General features: G+C 41.5%; 1 long non-coding RNA gene across 1 annotated transcript; it reads left to right on the plus strand.

The window, feature by feature from the left end:
* Positions 1-1990: 1990 nt before the first annotated feature.
* Positions 1991-14193, plus strand: LOC147574810 (uncharacterized). The gene is made up of 4 exons (XR_015243310.1): positions 1991-2145; positions 4007-4064; positions 9934-10012; positions 13764-14193. It is a non-coding gene; the product is annotated as an uncharacterized LOC147574810 (long non-coding RNA).
* The last annotated feature ends 2005 nt before the right edge of the window (positions 14194-16198 follow it).

The raw sequence follows: 16198 nt of genomic DNA on the forward strand, positions 1-16198 counted from the left end.
TCGGGGCTCTGTGCTGACAGCATGGAGCCTGCTTGGGATTCTCTCTCCCTCTCTCTCTGCCCCTCCCCACTCTCAAAAATAAATACATATAAAAGAAAATACAGGGGTGGGAGACAGGGACTGCCCCTAATGGAATGCATGAATTCCAACTGTGTTTAAAGGAATATCTTCTATATTTAAAGACTAAGGCAATTGCTTTTATGTGGAATAAGCCCCAGGAGGGCTCTGTTTCTTAGAGAGAATCATCAGTTTCATTTTAGTCTGTACAGATGTTTTTTTTTTTAGGAGGATTACCATTCGTGAATTGCAAGAAATCGTGTCCCTTTCATCATGTGATTTAAAAAAAAAGTTGCTCCAATAAATAAATAATAAATAAGCAAATCAATAAAATAAAGGTTGCCCCAATCTTAAGAGGAATTTTTATTTTTTATCAGAGCTAAAACTCCTGATCTAGCACTAATTTTATTAATAACAAATTGAAGGCAATGAGCAGAAATTGGCTTTCTGTCCTTACTTAGAGCCTATGTTCCTTCCATAAAGGAGGGTGCACCCGCATAGCAACAAGGCAGGGAGCAGGCTGGTAAGCTCCCTCAGTTCTGGTTCTCAGGACCACAGAGAACAGCACACAATGGAAATGCCTTTCAAATTGTTGCAGCTGCTCTCCCTGGTGCACCCACTGCGTTAAAGGACAGACGCGCCACATACATGTGAAATCCTCAAGCTCTAAAGCCTAATTAATGACCTGAAATCTATCAAAAATGGCACAAGCACGCATCTAAAGTACATATCCATGCTGGAATAGTAAACAGTTTAAAAGTAAATTGGAAAAAAAAAAAAGAAAAGTAAATTGCACACAACTTTATTCTGTCCTTTTTTTGTGTGTTCATATAATCTTTAAAGATTAAACTTAAAAACAGCCTAAACCTTTCACCTCACAGTTTGGCTTCAATTGTTTCACAGTTTTGTGCAGTTTGGCACACTTGAAATTGGGTTTCTTTGTAATTTGTGGTTATGTGCACATCATGTAGGCACACCATTCCTGCACATTCTCTCTTGATTCCTTTTTCTCCTTTCAAACAAGAGAACAATGCTCAATGAGAATAAAAATAAATAGCAAAGAATCCTGCACAGTTTGGGGGCAACTTTTTGATTTCCCACTAAAATAGTTTTAAGAAGATTTGGCAGACTACATAAATATGAGATTAGATTACACTTTTTTTAGTCTTAATTGAAGTGTCCAGGTATGAAAATGTCTGGGCATGAACAGAACCTCTCAAATGTCTATCACATTTAGAATAATTTTTTTCTGGTACACCCTGGGGAGATAATGCCCTTAGAATTTCCTTCCCTTGGGAAACCACATTTATCACTGGGAGTTAAGAAGAAGGGTCTAGTCAAGGATGATGGGGCTGATTGCTTCCTGTCTCACTCTGTGGAAAAAACCAGGCTAATCCAGCCCCAAACATGCTAGAAGTATGTGAGAAGGCTGTCAGATATTTGCATTGTATCTCTAAAATGCATTCCGATAAACTCAGTTTGCATCCTCTGTCACTGCTTGTTCACTTTCCTGTTTCCATGAGTGATTTTGTTTTGTTTTGCTTTGTTTTGTTTTGCTTTTTCCTGTTTTCAATCTAGTCCTTGAATATTGCAACTAACTATCCTGGTTTAACCCCAGAACCCTTTGGAACATGGTATTTGCCCTCCACCTCCCTGTTCCAATGGTTTACTCTGTTTGTCATAATGTGGCTTAATGAATTAAAACAGGCTGGTGGAGAGAGGGCAGATGTGAAGCATTCACTTGCCTTGGAAGAATAAACCTCTCATACTGTCTCACAATAAGAGAGCCTATAGGTCATGGATCATTCTGAGACTTTAGCGGTTCTCTGCCCCGAGTTCCCCCATTGCAATACCTCTATCAGCAATTGCTTTAAATGTGCATTAGAAGTCTCTCTTGAACTTTCTTTTTGCAAAACTGTCAAGGAACGTTCAAATTGCTATCTTGCCAGCTGTGAATTATTTCCTTTGCTCTGGAGTTTGCACTGGCATGTGGAGACAGGGTAGGTAGCAAATATCCCTTGAATTTCCGGAGTACAAAATTAGGGAGTACAGAATTCCACTGCATCATTCCAAAGGATCCAGATTGATGTAGGAGCTCTATTTTGCCTCTTAAAATGATCAAATACCCAGATTTTCTCTGCAGCATAATATGTGGTCTTCTTTGAATGCACTGAAATGATGTGGCTACATTTTATCATGGAGACTGCCATATTTTATCAATTCTAAATCATCCATATTTTCACATTTTAACTTCTCTGAAATTGGAATGTGTCTTAAAATTGATGGTGCATTGTAGCTTGATTGCCTGTATTTTTTTTTCAAGTTGGTGGTACATAAAATCCATGTTCCGTTTTACAGTTAAAGTCCTCTTACATTTAGAGTTACAATGAACCTCTTTTAAGCACGCCTTCAAAGAGGTCCTAATTTTCTTTTTTTTTTTTAATTTTTTTAACATTTATTTATTTTTGAGACAGAAAGAGAGAGAGCATGAACAGGGGAGGGTCAGAGGAAGAGAGAGACATAGAATCTGAAACAGGCTCCAGGCTCTGAGCTGTCAGTACAGAGCCCCACGCGGGGCTCGAACCCACAGACCGCGAGATCATGACCTGAGCCGAAGTCGGACGCTTACCGACTGAGCCACCCAGGCGCCCCAAGAGGTCCTAATTTTCAACTCTGGAACTGTGATAGGAATAGTGAGCCTAGCCATCTCTGCATTCTATTCTCCATAGCAACAATATTCGGAAGTGAAACTTAAAATAACAGTAATTAATGAAAAGCAAAACCAGAATGTTTGAAAACATTTAACATTTGAATGTGTTGTCGTTTACTATGACTGAGAGCTCTTTTCCTTTTACATCCATTTCAAGTGTCCATAATAAATGAGGTCTCCATTTGCAAATGGTAAGCTATGGAAGTCAAATAACTGCTGATGTATCATTAATCTTCACTTCTAACAAAAAAACACATCCTGAATTGGATCAATGTGTTCGATCTGATCAATTACCGCAATAGTGAGCGTCTGAAATTCTGAATTAACTGTGTCATGACTGATTTACTTATACTAGAGTCATGATATTATTAAACCTTAAAGTCATTGTTCCAAGGATAGCTTATACATTAGGTTTTCTTCAAATATGTATGGAGATCTTAGTATAGCTCTCTAGTGACTTGCTAGGTTCTCTAGGAATTTAATCTTTGTTCAGATTTGTGCTTGGTTTTGAAAAAAGTTAGGAGGGAAGGATATGGGACTTGAGACATTTATTGAGCAAAACCACCCTGAATCCTTCATGGCTATTGACCAAGTAGTAATGGAAAACGGGAACCAAGAAATAAAAATCTCATCAACACAGTGAAATCTGTTCTTCTCTCTGTGTATATAAACCTCATGTGTTGGCTTTGGCAGTAGTTTGAACTTTGTCATTCCAATAAAGTTCCTGAAATTCACTAGATAACACTTCTTTTTACAGGAAAACATCTGCAAGTTTATTTATCTGGTTATAAACAAAACTACATTTCACTTCTTCAAATGACATATCAGAAATGTTTATTTGTATTTGCAATATACATTATTAGCCCATCACAGAAATCTGTGAACACACACACACATTATTAAAACATCATTCGTAAGTTTAAAAATATACTAACTAGAGAAGCATACATAGTTCTCTACTTCAAAACGTTTTCATTGCACTGGTGAAAGAATTTTACTTGGTTGAACAGAGAATGGTTTTAAACTTTCTTGAGGGAAATTTTGTTAAAACGTTCCACTCTCAAAGTTGATTCAGACAGCAGTTTCAATCTTTGAACACACACACATACACACCCATTCTGCATTTTATAGATCTGAGATGAAACCTTTTTCACATTTCTAATGTTACTTAAATTTGAGGCATCTTATAGTCGATGTCAAGACATTGTTGAATTGACAGGTTTTTTTCTTTCTTTATAGTAAAAAATAATGTGCTACCTATGATAAAACACAGAATGCGGATGATGGTGCTGATGGGGTAAGAGCCGCTATATGTAGTTTACATTGTCTCGGGTGCCACTTCAGGTACCTTACAGACTTTATATAATAGTCACAGCCACCCTGAAAAGCAGATATTGTTAGTTAATTTTTACAGACGAGGCAACAAAGTCCCGGAGAATTTGAGTATAACTTGCCCGGGGCCACTGACTGTAAATGTTGAAGTTAGGGCTGGGATTCGGGTATGTCTGATACCAAAGCTTGATTTTTTGAAAAATATCTATTTATTTTTGGGAGAGTGCAAGCAGAGGAGGGGCAGAGAGAGGAGGGCAGAGGATCCAAAGGGGGCTCTGGGCTGACAGGCTGACGGCAGCAAGCCCGATGTGGGGCTCGAACTCACAAACTGTGAGATCAGGACCTGAGCCAAAGTCAGACAATGAACCTATTTGAACCACCCATACGCCCCCAAAGCTTGATCCTTTAAGAGAGGCACAATGAACCAACTTCAAAAACAGCAACTCATGTCCATTTTTGCCCAAAAGCCTACATTTGGAGAGGACTACAATTTCTTCATGGCATTCCCACAACCATAATAAAGTGATGGCATTCTTAGCTGGGAAAACACATCTACTTTTTTGTAAGGCCCCGGCCTATTCAGGCAGAATAGTTTGTCTTCCTTCAGTTTATATTTCCTATACACCTTCTTTAGGTCAGGCACGGAGCTGAGTAAATATTGTAGGCGTGTGGTGAGGAAAAGGAGTCAGCTGAAAGGAGACTGAGGAGCAAGCCCTGGGTCCATGTTCAAGATCAGCAGATCCAGGTTTGGCTGCAGAATCCTGCTGGTACTGTCTTGCTGTGAGATATGAAATATAAGCCCTTCCCTGTGACTAGGTTTCTGCACAAGGATCTCTGTACCACATCTCATGATGGTGAGGATAACATGAGATGAAATAAGAGAAAGTGCTCTGCAATGCACAGAGGACAAAGTATGTGGCATTATTCATTCCTAGCGGGCTTGTTATGTGGATAATCATTGACCAAAGATCCTTTCAGGCAGCCCTTGCGCCTCACAATTGGAGGGTGTGTGTGTGTGTGTGTGTGTGTGTGTGTGTGTGTGTGAAAGCAGAATTATTCTCTGAGAATCACGAATGAAGCACTTCTTAGCTCTAAATTTTCATTTCATTGGGATCACATAAATTCACGTTGCTTCTATATACAGGCACAAATCTTTAGTTCTCTGTCTCTGTCTCCCTTGGTCTCTCTCTAGCATGTTGGGTCATACTTTTCTGTCTGTTCTGGAATCAAGCAGATTGAGTTTGAGCACTGGTCTCACCACTTACTGTTCTACCGTGAGCCTGTTACATAACCACACTGTGGTCAGGGGTCTTGATTTCCTTATTTAAAAATGGGAATAGCACATTCCATTCAAGAATTTTTTGATGACTGAATGTGATAAAGCACTCAGCATAGGACCTAACACATAGTAAGATTTAATAAATATTGACTACCTGTTATTGTCCTAGTAGGTTGCAACCATCCATCACTATTTTAATCCCACTGTAAATTCCATACGGACACAGCAATTCTGGTATAGAAAATGCAGAAATGCTGCTCTAGTCACCATAGATGACATAGAAATAATGAAATATTGTCCATGTTCTTGAAGAAATTAAGTGCAATTTAATTTATGCCAAATCAATTATTTTGCCCACTTTATTAATCTAACTTGATATTTTATAGAAAGCAAGGAACTAGCATTTTTATTTAAAAAAATATATAGGCTGTCATTACATAATCTATAAAAACCAGCTTCTTCTAAGTGATTGTTCTTGACTAACCCCAAATATTATTATCCCTTTTTCCTGTTGAGTCTCACGTTCATATCAGCAATTTGTCCTTACAGCACTGGTTGAATGCTCAATTTCATTTATTCTATTCGTGAAGGCAACTACTTCTGAGCCCTGTGGAATCTTCTCCTCCTCATCCACCTGTCTCGTCCTTGCAGATGGCTTTGCCACACTAAATTCCCATGTCTGCTGTATTGTTGCCCATCCTAGAAGTCTCTTGAAATTTTTCCTAAAAATTTATCCCAGCCTTATCTTGACTTATAAACTGATCCCAATTTTATCCTAAATTGACTTCATCCTCTTGCGCCTGTGTTCTCCACCCGTACTGTCTCCATGGTTCGGAGGCATTTAAGATCAAAGGCTCCAGAGCCTGACCCACTAAATTCAAATCCTAACCAGTTCTATGATCTTAGTAGAGATAGTTCTTTTTGCTTCAGTTTCCTCACCTATAAAGCAGTAGTATTAACGACAGTACCTACTTGTAGAGGGTTGCTGAGACAATTACATGAGTTGATATGTGTAAAATCCTGCTTAGAATCATGCTTAACACATAGTGAATGTTACATAAATGTTTACCATCATATCACGGTTTATTTGAGATAACTCACCCTGGGTTGTTGAGGCTGCCAGGTGTGTTCATGATTTTACCAATAAGCTAGATGATGTGAATTAAGAACCAAACCACAGGGGGTACAGAGAACACATATCCAGAGAAAAGTGAAAAACTACAATGAGATGGGAAAGTTATGGGTGGTTAGACAGAACAATATTTCCTGTAGATGGAAATCAAAAGTCTCAGAAATCTGAGAACAGGTAGCTAGAAAGATGGACTGGAAAAGAGGCCCGGAAAAGTATCTGTGCTCAGCGTGGTGTTGGCAATGTTAGTGTAAGGCACCGGGAGGGAGATTTCAAAGTACCAAGGACTAGATAAATGTAGGATGAAAGGCAGGTAGTAGTAGGAATTTGGAACAAAAAGAACAGGGGGGCGCCTGGGTGGCTCAGTCGGTTAAGCATATGACTTCGGCTCAGGTCCCAATCCCACAGTTCATGGGTTCCAGCCCCACGTGGCTGACTGTGCTGACAGAGCCTGCTTCAGATTCTCTCTTCCTCTGTCTCTGCCCCTCTCCTGCTTGTGCATGTATGTGCACGTGTTCTCTCTCTCCTTCTCTCTCTCTCTCTCTCTCTCTCTCAAATATAAATGAATAAACTTAAAAAAAAGAACAGGGAATGGCAGCTTTCTAAGGATATTGGAGAGGAGTACAAATTTGAAAGTGGAGATGAAAAAAACCCACACAGGGCTCAGATCAATGGTGGAGAAGTGAGAGAGAATTTAAGCCCCATTCCTCAGGGACTACTAGGGAGGACAGCTTTCCTGCTGCTTCTCAAAAAACAAGTGGTGGCAATGAAGGAGAGAAGAGGAACAGAGACAGGAGCGTGAGGTAATGGAGAGGCTACTGGACAGGGAGACAAGACTTCTCCATTCCTATCTCTCCTGAGAACCAGGGGCACGACCTTTGTCCAGTCTCTTAGCATCACTGGGGTAGAGAAATTTAAAGTCCTGACACCCTTTTCATGCCTGAATCCTAATGGGGATACAAGCTGAGATGAGGGTTGGTAGGCAAAAGGTGTATATGGCAGGTAAATTTTGGTCTTCGGAAAATAGAAGTCAGAGTCATTTTCGTGAACCAATATCACAGATAGGCACGTGGATGAGTTTCGCATGCTCCCTGAGAGAAGCCAGTCACCAAAACTTAATACTATATGATTAGGATTAGACACGGTTCAAAAATAGACAAAATTGATCTTCTGTATTAAAGGTCACAAGAATGGTTGCCTTCTGGAGATGGTATTCCCTTGGAGGGAACATTTGGGGATGCTGAATTGTTTTCTTTGTTAACCTAGGTAGGAATTACACAGGTATGTCTATAGGTAAAATAATGGAGCATCATACCCTTAAGGTTTGTGCACCTTAGTTTTGTGAGTTGCACCTCAACTGCAAAGAAAGACAAGTCAAGAATCTAATCAAGTAAAAAGAGAGAGAGAGAGAGAGAGAGAGAGAGAGAGAGACATGTCTACTTAATGAACAGGTGAAAACTGAGGGCCTTGGGCAAAGCAGTTTCTCTGGAGATGGTGGTGCCTGGGTCAAAGAGAGACAGACACACAGACACATGGATTGTCTCATGGATATGGATATGTTAACTGCCTTACACGGTGAATAGTTACTATTATTGAACCACCCATCGTTTGTACTTATTTTACAAATATATCCCGCTCATGATATGTAGCATATATACATTATTTTACAGATATATACACGCTCGCGATACGTAACATAGATACATTAGAACAATGATTTTCAAAGAAAGGGCGCTGCTAAGTTCGAGTGCCTCATGCACGGTGCTCAGGGTCACTGTGTGGGGTGAAGGGAGGGTGACCTGCCTTTCTCCGGCCCTGTATCGGCCAGTGTGGTTCTAGTTTAATCTGTTTTATAAATTGTGGCTTGGCCTTAATAGTTAATGCATTAGCAGATTCCACTGCTAGAAGTGTTTGAAGATATTGCAGGAAGTTATACTTAAAATATACGTAGGTTATGTGCGATCTAAAACTTCACTAAAAACAAACCAAACCAAAACAAAACACAGGTCCGTTGGTAATTTTTATTGCAGCCCTACCAGTAACTCTGAGAATCAACAGAGAATTCAAAGGATGTTTCCTTTTCTCTTCAAACTAACAGTCCTATGCTTGCCATGGGGTGTTGGAAACACGGAGCGCAAAGTCCCCAACCTTAAGGAGTTTAAGAGCCATGACAACAAGCCCTCGGATCAAGCCAAAGTTTCAGATCTTCAAGTATTAATGATTCAGGATGAAAGAAGTGCTGTACCTTTTCTGTGTTGTCCGTCAGTCCTGACTTCCCACTCCTGATAAAGGAAAAGTCTTGCTTTAACTCTTCTCTCTGCCAGGGAGAATTACTTTCTGTTTGTTAAGTTTTAGAGCAGGGGCGCCCCTAAGGAAAGATGCAGGGACAGTACAATTCTGTAGTGTATTATGGAATGTTCAACATACTCTAGTTGCTTATTTAGACAATCGCAGGGCGAGCGGAGGAGGAAGGAGGAAGGATAGTAACAGTGATGATCACTGTTATTATGATTCTAACCACCCTTGCCACCAGTGAGGGTTTCCTGTTTTCATCACCTTTGGTGGCCACCTCTGCCTCCCCACCCTGCGGGTTCATTTTTTTCTCCATCTGTTCAATTGACATTTCTGACACTCATCAGGCTTTTGTTTTCATACTCTTCAGATTCATATATTGTTCATTGTTTTCGTGCTTACTCAGAACTCACGTCCGTCAGCAGCACAGTCCTTGTGTGTAACACACCGCTAACTTTACCCTTAGTAGGGCTTCCGTTTCCAGGGACCTAGTGGATATTCGAAAGTTCTTAATCATGAATGTTGACAAAGTCTTTCATTTTGTGTGTGTGTGTGTGTGTGTGTGTGCGCGCGTGTGTGTTTGTGCGAGTGTGTGTGTTAGAGAGAGACAGAGAGAGAAACTGTCAAACTGCCTTCTAAAATATCTATCTACCGTGATTCATGAAGTTACCCACCTTTAAGATATTTCTACCTTCTTTATGGACCAAAACTGCCTCTATTAAAATAAATGTATTTTTTAAGTATTTTTTTAAGGTTATTTATTTATTTATTTTGAGAGAGAGACAGCACACATGGGGGAGGGTCAGAGAGAGAGGAGACAAAATCCCAAGCAGGCTTCACATTGCCAGTGCAGAGCCCAACACGCCCCACGCAGGGCTCGAACTCATGAAACCCCAAGATCCCTGACCTGAGCCAAAACCAAGAGCCGGACATTTAACTGACTGAACCACCCAGGCGCCCCTCAGATAAATGTATTTAGAAGAGATATTCTAAAATTCTCGAACAGTTTCAATCACAGCATCTCACTGGCCATTAAAAAATCCAGTGTGGGTTGTGCATGCTGATGTAGCCCCTCGCTGTCCGTCTTATTATTATAAGCATCTCTGTATTTTCTATTTCATGTTTTGTTCCTAGATTTGATGCTGGCCAACCCAAATCAGGAAAAAAGAAATGTCTACTTCAAACTCGCATGCCACGAATTATTTTTCACAAGGTGAACGTGTTTTTAATCTGCAATAGTATAATTTATGTTCCGACGAGCAAGGGGTTTTAGAGGATCAGATTAGTGGCTCATCGAGCGGTTGGAACAGCACACCGCATTCCTGAACTTCCCACACAAATGTTTCCATGCACTTTAGTCCGTTCCGAGGCCTCAGATTTCCTATAACCTTAGGAGGAGCCTCCTGCTGCTATCCTTTTCTGATAAGCTCCAGATATATTTTACTGTCTCACCTTCTCCATAAAATGGAATTAGGAGGAAATAAGGGTCTCTTGGCTTCTATAATTTATTACCCTTCAGAGGATTAATGTTTGTACTTTTTGGTCGCAGAAACCTTTGTTCCAACAAAACCTTGCACTAAAGCCAAGTGTGGAAAACAGATAAATGTTCAGTTGCTGCTCCAGGTGAATTGGGGGGCGAGGGGGGGGCGCGGCCCTGGCAGCTGGGCCCCTTCCCACCTGCCGGCGGCCCCAGAAGAACTCTGTAGAAGAGGGTGGAGTCTGTAGCCTTGGAGGAGTGGTTCTTGTTCTGGTTGCCCGTTGGAATTATTGGGGGGACTTCTGAAAAGTAACCCTGCTCACCACCCACCCAGGGTACTGATGGAGGTTAGGGCCCTGACAATTGTTTTGTTCAGAGCCCCAGAGGTGCTCATGTGCAGGCATGGTTAAGAACCACGGCTTCAGAGCGGTGCTTCCCAAATTTGAGCGTGCATCAGAATCTCCTGGGAGCTTGTTAAAACTCAGCTGGCTGGACCCCACCTGAGTTCCTGATGCCGTAGGTCTGGAGTGGGGGGCCCAGCATTTGCATTTCTAATAAGACCCCAGGTGATGCCGATGCTCTTGATCCAGGGACTATAGGTTGGAACCACTGCTTTGTAGAAATGGTGAAATTGGCCAAGATTCTCTCACTCCTGCTAGGAGCTGAGAAAAAAAATTAGCTTCCACTGGGTGTGCTTCTCTCTACCCATTCTAGAGTTAAAAAAATAGAATTGCTATGTCCAGAAGGGCCCCTTATGGAAGGTATTGGTTATTTTGGGCAGGCATATGGGATCTGAGGTTGCCACTCTCTCTGTCAGTTAAGCCTCTGCCTACAACCTGCCACAGTGTCTTACTGGAAATCAATTATACTGGAACCAGTTTTCTAAACCATGAGAACATTGGGGCAATGTATCGAAGAGAAGATGTATTTTATTTTTTTTTTATTTTTTTTTTAATGTTTATTTTATTTTTGGGACAGAGAGAGACAGAGCATGAACGGGGGAGGGGCAGAGAGAGAGGGAGACACAGAATCGGAAACAGGCTCCAGGCTCCGAGCCATCAGCCCAGAGCCTGACGCGGGGCTCGAACTCACGGACTGCGAGATCGTGACCTGGCTGAAGTCGGACGCTTAACCGACTGCGCCACCCAGGCGCCCCAGAGAAGATGTATTTTAAAGTGAAGAAATGAAAACCATGGTGGGGTCTACAAAGAGTGCCTCCTATAAGTCGTCGTGTCATATTAGGAAACCAGAACAGAGGCAAGCCTGCATGTGCCTTTGAGTAAAGTAACCAAAGCATCAGTAAGCTGCCCGGTTGCCTTTATTTCTTTCCATGTACTTCTACTTGCCACAGACGAGATCTAGGGAGAGGAGCAGCAAAATGTTTGCTTCATGCCAATCATTTGGGGGCAACCCGATTTGGAAAAAGGAGTTAAATAAATATGAAAAGTTAACCAAAGTTTTGGGACTTAAATAGGCTTCCTGTCAGAATATCTGCTGGGAGGCATGATAAGCTCAGTCACCTATAATCACAAAGCAGGCGAGCTCCTGCTGGGTGTCTAAGATGCCTCCTCAAATCAGGAGGACTGGGAGTTACAGAGCCTAGGCACTGATTTCTTGCCATAAATTATAGGTGTAACAACATGGGGCTCATCCCGTGCACTTCCTCAAAAGCAAAAGTTTGGAGAGGGGCTGGTTGGCGTGAGAATGGTTCACTATTAAGGGTTGAATTGTCTTCCCAAAATTGAAATGTTGAAGTCCTAACCCCCAGGATTTTATTAGGGATGCAACTTTATTTGGAAATAGGGTTGTTGTAAGTGTAATCAGTTAAGATGTGGTCGTTAGGATAGATCCTAATCCAATATGACTAGTGTTCTTATAAACGGGGAAATGTGGACACTGAAACACACACACATACACACACACAGGAAGAATCTCAAGTGAACAAGGAAGGCAAAGACCGAGGTGACGCAGCCATAAGCCAAGGAATCAACGCTGCTAACACTTTGGTCTCAGATTTCTGGCTTCCAGAACTGAGAAACGGAAAGATCTCTGCTGTTTAAGCCACCCACCCTGCAACACTTTGTTGTGGCGGCCCTAGAAAACCGATACATTGACCCAGAACACCATGTCAGATAACCGTGCTGTGGGAGAAGCCTCATGTGACTCCGTCCAGAGGAGTCAAGCCAGCATCTCATAGGGAGCCAACATTGCATGAGGTATAGGATGTCAGTCATGACCACCCAGAGAAGCAACACCCAGTAGGGATAGGTCCATGGAAGCAGTTGGTAAAGAAATGAGACAGTAATAAGCACTTACCTCTTTCCTTCTCCCTGCTTATCTCAGTCAGGGTTGTTGTGTCTTGAAGGGCAAGCAAGTGCAAGTCTTTGGGGCCACACCACCTGCCCTCACTCTATGAAGTCAGATCCCCAGTTCAAGGCATCTGGGGGAGAGGAGAGTTGGGAAAGTAGGTAAGATGATGAGAAAAGATGGTCAGGAATTGAGATGGAAGTATTAAACAGCATTGGATTTTAACAATCTGAAGGGCCAGAAAAGTTAAGGCATTAATTCAAGACGTTGCTGAGGATGGGAAAAAGGAGATCAAGAATAGCAGTGAAAAGTTTTGACCAGAGAAAAATTGAAGTGTTTCCCGACTATATTTCACTGAGACTTATGCTTTTTGGAACTGGTCAAAAACTGGTGGGAATAATAATAACAGTAAGAAAGCATGGCTAATATTTATTTTTCACTTAAAATTATAGTCTGGGCCAAGTGGCATGCATAATATCAATTAGCTTCTGCAGAGTCCCAGGGAGATAGGAGATAAAATACTATATATTAAGAAACAAAGTCCTATAGAGGATAACTTGTGTAAGTCCACTCAGCCAGCAAGGGTTAAGAGCCTGGGTTCGAACCTACGCTCCCCATGGCGCCATATTGCTCCTGGTTGCTTTGGTTCCTGAGCCTCATTGTGTCTACCTCCCACCCCAAAACGGGCTCTTCTTGAGGCCTGCTATGAGGTGCTTGCCAGGCATATTGTAGCAACTGCCTTGACATGCGACGAAAAGGTATGGCTTCTACAAATGAAAACAACCTTCAGATATGGAGACGGCTTTCAGTCTCCCTCAGAGTTTCTGAAAGCAAGTGCTCAGCGTTGCTACTTCACCTGAAAATAAAGTCATAATTCGAATTCCGTGGCCATTAATGCACCCTGATTCTGGTTAATATGACTTTAGTCATGTCTCGATACTTCATAAAACAATGCTAGGTTGATGTGAAAGATACAATTGCCACCCACACTAAGAAAAATAAGGCAGAGTATAATGGTGTGAGTATACCGTGGTTCTAATCAAGTCCAATAGATAGAAATCAAAACATTAACCATGATTATTCCTAGCTAGTAAATAGAATGTGTAATTTACATTTGCTTTTGTATCCTTTCGAATATTCGAACTGCCTTACAATGAGCATGTATTTCTTTTTTGAACAGAAAAACATATTGCTGCCGGAGCTGCAGAAAACTGCCACAGGCTCAGCATAACAAAGCAGTTATCTCCCTGCATCTGAGTGGCGAGATAGGAAAACATTTCCTGGTCTCATCAATATTATTGTAACATATTTTGTCCTTAGCAATTACATTTCTGCCCTTTACCATCGTTTTCAAAACATTGTATCTCCTTTGGCCCTGTGTGTATTCGTGCGGTCATATAGCACACCCTGATTGGAAGTGCTAAAGGAGAGTTTGTGGCTTTCCTTTCATTTTTGGTGAACCAGCGAAAACAAAACTGATGGTTTTTCCTTATGCATAAAGTGTCTTTCACGTATGATTGGTTATGAAATATTCTTCAGTTCCACTCCCAACTCCACCCTGTGTGCCGAAATTTATGAGAAAGGAAATGATCTGAAAGCCCTGAAGAGAATAAAATGACTGAGCAAAAAGGGATCGGCTGCCCATCTAGTCCAACCTTTCTTATTTTGACAATTGAGAGGATACATGCCGGAGCGATTTGTCCGCGGTCTTTCACCCAGCGAGCCTCAGCGCCCAGGCCACAAACCCACTCCCCAGTTGATAAATGAGGGGCCCGCTAGGTGCTTTAGCAACTAACAGTCAGGTAGTTGGGTGAACACTTATTTGATTGTCTGATATCAAGGGCATTCCTAAAAGGGAAATGGTTTGCCTTAGGAAAATGCCTTGAAAAACTGCTCGGGGCTAAGGCTGAAGCCTTGAGGCGACAGTGGCGAGAAGGACGGAGAGCTCGCACGCTCGCTTCCTCCCCGGAGGAAGCGAACTTGTTTAAGCCTGGGAACTGCAGCAATACCGGCTGGAATGGCTAAGGGGGTTTCAAGAACAAAGGTGTCTAATATTCGACTTTATGCTGTTCCAACCGTGGAACCGCTATAAGCTACAGAGTGAACAGCACGTTTCCTGGAATTAGGAAAGCACAGAGGCGAACATCAACCGCTGGTTAATTATGGAAATATCACGGAGGACAATGGGTCTTTGGCAGAACAAATAGTGAAGTTTGATACAGTTGTGTTTACATTTAGGGGTACAAGTTATCCTCAGTTGACACATGAGACATATAATACAAGAGCTCTCAGCTATTGGACAGCCTTTTACGTACCAGGTACCACTGCGGCAACTTTTCACCTATTATTTGTAATTCTAGAACATTTCTACCAAGTAGTTATCCTTACCCTCCATTTATAGATGAGGACTAAATCATTAGAGAAATAAAGAATTAGATCCATTTACTAGCAGGGTGATCTTGAGCAGGTTATTTAATCTCTGAGTGTCTATTTTCTCACCTAAGAAGGGGGGTAATAACTACATTAAGATTTAACATGTAGCCATAATACTACACAAATGACCTAGCAGGATGTCTGAAGTATAGAGGATGCTTAATAAATGGATTAGTTAATGGAAATTAGGGCAAAATTAACATAAATCTGGACCTGTTTCTTAGAAGTTGAATGAGACTGATGGATGTGATGTTAAATTAAAATACAACACATTCTCCATGTAATGCATTCTCCAACTTTTTAAAAAAATTGTTTTAACATATACTTAGTTTTAAGAGAGAGAGAGAGAGGGAGAGGGAGAGACCAAGCACGAGGTGGGGAGGGGCAGAGAGAGACAGGGGCACAGAATCTGAAGCAGGCTCCAGGTTCTGAGTTATCAGCACAGAGACTGACTTGGGGCTTGAACTTGTGAATCGGGAGATTGTGACCTGAGCTGAGGTCAGATCCTCAACCAACTGAGCCACGCACGCAGGCACCCCTCCAACTTGTTGTTCAGTCTACAAACACGGTGGATGAAGAAGTCAACTGAAAATAAGCTCTCATGACATGACTTTGGCAATTTTCTTCCACTTCTAAAATTTAATTTGCTAAAGATTGGGGTTATGAAGTTTGATTATATAAAATACTTTTCACTTCTTTCCTATTCCCCTTACTTTAATCTCTTCTGCTCATCCTCCTTTATTATTTATTTATTTATTTATTTATTTATTTATTTATTTATTTATTTAATTTTGATAGGGGCGACTGGGTGGCTCAGTTGGTTAAGTGTCTGACTTCAGCTCAGGTTATGATCTCACGTTTTGTGAGCTCGAGCCCCCAGTCAGACTCTGTGCTAACCGCTCAGAGCCTGGAGCCTGCTTTGGATTCTGTGTCTCCCTCTCTCTCTGCCTCTCCACTGCTTGCTCTCTCTCTCTCTCTCTCTCTCTCAAAAATAAATAATAAACATTAAAAAAATTTTTAAAAATTTTGATAGTATATTTTTTAAATTAAAAAAAAATTTTTTGGCAATTCTTCATTTTTGGGAGACAGAGAAAGAGTGTGAGTGGGGGTGGGGGGGCAGAGAGAGAGGGAGACACAGAATCCAAGGCAGGCTCCAGGTTCCGAGCTGTCAGCATAGAACCT

This window comes from Puma concolor, chromosome D4, assembly GCF_028749965.1.
Source record: "Puma concolor isolate L17-30 chromosome D4, mPumCon1.1.hap2, whole genome shotgun sequence".
Classification (NCBI taxonomy): Eukaryota; Metazoa; Chordata; class Mammalia; order Carnivora; family Felidae; genus Puma; species Puma concolor.